Source organism: Abramis brama (genome assembly GCF_963993115.1).
Source record: "Abramis brama genome assembly, chromosome: 2".
NCBI lineage: Eukaryota > Metazoa > Chordata > Actinopteri > Cypriniformes > Leuciscidae > Abramis > Abramis brama.
Window position 1 is genome coordinate 22,921,088 of NC_139964.1, and position 2,762 is coordinate 22,923,849.

Here is a 2,762-nt window from a genome sequence, read left to right on the forward strand (position 1 = left end):
CTGCAATGCATGCTGGGTACCATCATAGTACAAAACTCCCAGCATGCATTGCAACATGAATAAATTATGCAGCTGAATTGTCCTATAATTTTGTTTGATTCTAAATATTTGCTTTTATTTTTTTGCTGTTGTTTTTGTTGTGACATTTAGTAGCTTTTCAGTGATGTTCTGAATTATTCTGTTTATTTAAAAAAAAAAATATTGTCACCATTGTTGAGATTCATGTGCTGATTTCTCATATCTCTGTGTGTCACCATTGCTTCATTTTTCGTGCTCATGTTTGTTAAAATCTTCTAACTGATTGTTATAATATTGCTGAATCTCACGCTGCAGTAACACAGGGTTTGTGATGAAATATGTTAATGGAACAAAACAATTATCTCTGTGATTTTACACCTACAAATTCCACTGTCACAGGTGCTCAGTTTTTCTATAATGAAACCCTCACAGAACATGGTAATAATCAGCCATCCATGCAAAAGCAAAGGTCGGTGTAGTTTACAGGTACATCTGTCCAGGCCAACATCTGATGCCTTCCGCTGGGATCCCAGAAAACCTGAAATAAAAAAAATAGTACAGTTCAAAATCTATCATACATACATCTCATCTGGTATCACAAATTATCATTCCAGGTTCACTTTAAGATATGCTCAATATTAGTGCTGCACGATATTGAAAAATTTAGAGTTTATTTAGAGATTTCAGCCGTATGGTTTAGTGCATGCGCTAACGGCTCCAGGTTTGTATCTGGTAAATTACCCCACTAATAATGCCCAGAATGGTACCAAACTTCTACAGTAGTACCAATAGGTTCTGTACTCATAAAACGAGGCATTGGAAAGTTTGTAAGTACATCAGGAGTTTATTTAAATAACACTTGCCTGACGGCGAATGCTACTGCTGATGTTGACGTCACTTTATGAGTACAGAACCTATTTGTACTTCTGTACTACTCATTTTCCCCGACATAGAACAGACCGGCACACAACAAAAACTGCTGTTCGGATGTTCCCTTTTCTGATATTTTAGCATTCGTGACATTTTAATTAAAACAGAAATAAGAATTTTAGTGTAATAAGCGAAAATTAACAGTAAACTCAGAGATCACCTACCGCTGCAGATGTGTACGGAAGTGAAAAGCGGAAATGCTTAGACCTCTTTCCGGTTCGACCGCTGGGCGCTCCGCATAACCTCTATTGGGGGGATTTTGTAGAGGAGTGAACCTGCATAGAAAATTACAATAGATAACAAGCATAGATAAATCAATAGAAGAAAAATACAGTTATGTTATGTTACAGCATTATGTTTTTCAGTTAAATCTCAAAACATCAGGTACAGAAATTGAATTATCAAAATGTAAAATAAGTCTTCACTGTAAAAATAAAATAACTATAAATTAATTAAATGTATCTTTGCTAAAGCTACAAGTCATTTTCTCTTTTGATGTTTGATCACCATTGGCGACACAAACAGCTGCGGGTATGTTAGGCTGCTGTCCCTTTAAGACGAATGCGCAGACCTAATATAAATGACACGCATCCGTTTTCTTTCTGTTTAAAACACAAGACTGTTTACGAGGAAACTCGCCAAGATGGGCATTTTGACTTCATTTTGCGTGCACGTGTCCGTTTAAGCTCAAAAGAAAGGGAAAGAGAACTGAATTCGGCTAAACTCACCTTCTTCATCTACTGACTATGGATGGCATCAAGGTCTTGTCCTGAAGAATCACAGGGCCGAACAATAGGGATTATATCTCATCTGGTAACAAGAGCAAAGTCATAACTTTAAGAACTCTAATGATATATTTACCCCCTGATATTGCATTGGGGATATCAATTAAAACATTTTTAAGGCTAAGAGTATGAGCCACAGCTGGCCAAGATATCTGTGAAAAATAACTGCCTAAAGTTGTCGACCCCCTGAACCACATTCAGCATTTAAAAGTACAAAGAATTTCAGTATTGATCAATAAAAAAAAACATAGAAATACATAAATACCTTTGAGCTGGACAGTATGGTGTCAGTCTCATTGGCCAACATAATTCAAAACAGACCTAAAGAAATAAAATAAAATATACTAATGATCAGGATATCATGTTATCATAATAGTTAAATGAATTATAATTATATCTATGACCATTATAATACTGTATTAGTCGCCTATTATTTAGCAGATTATTTAGCCTACAGGCTTCTCAAGGACAATCTCACTGAAAAAACCTGGGGTTAATGTGAGACTTATTTCAAAAGCATAAATCTTACAGACCCCAAACCGTTGAACAGTAGTGCACTGTATGCCGTTCATAGCTGTGGAGATTTTCTTGGACAGGGGGTGCAGCAGGCCATCACAGCATGATGATCTAGGAACATAACATGCTATTTGTCACAGAGCCAACAATATTACATGGGATTGGTTTAATACAAGGAACCAAGCTAGAACAGAGGTGCAATGCAGAAAAGATAAACATATACAAATCTTAAGATAATATATTGTGAAATATGTTATTATGGAATATGGAATTATTATCATGATTAAACAATAACTCACCCCTTGTTGTAGAGGATTTTTTTTCTCTCTCGCTATTGTGAAATCGTACTCGGTTACTAACGTAACCTCGGTTCTCTCTAGAAGAGGGAACGAGTACTGCGTTTTTGTAAAAACGCTACGGGAAAAACTCTTTTTCACGAAATACTGAAGCAAAAAATTATCCTTAATTTTCCATATATGTAAAGCGCGTTGCAGCAGTACACAGCTATGGCGA

General features: G+C 36.0%; 1 long non-coding RNA gene across 1 annotated transcript; it reads right to left on the minus strand.

The window, feature by feature from the left end:
* Positions 1 to 436: 436 nt before the first annotated feature.
* On the minus strand, positions 437 to 1,760 carry LOC311078113. Its single transcript, XR_014605053.1, has 3 exons — positions 1,677 to 1,760; positions 1,113 to 1,223; positions 437 to 556 (listed from the first exon to the last, which is right to left on the minus strand). It is a non-coding gene; the product is annotated as an uncharacterized lncRNA (long non-coding RNA).
* Between the last annotated feature and the right edge of the window lie 1,002 nt (positions 1,761 to 2,762).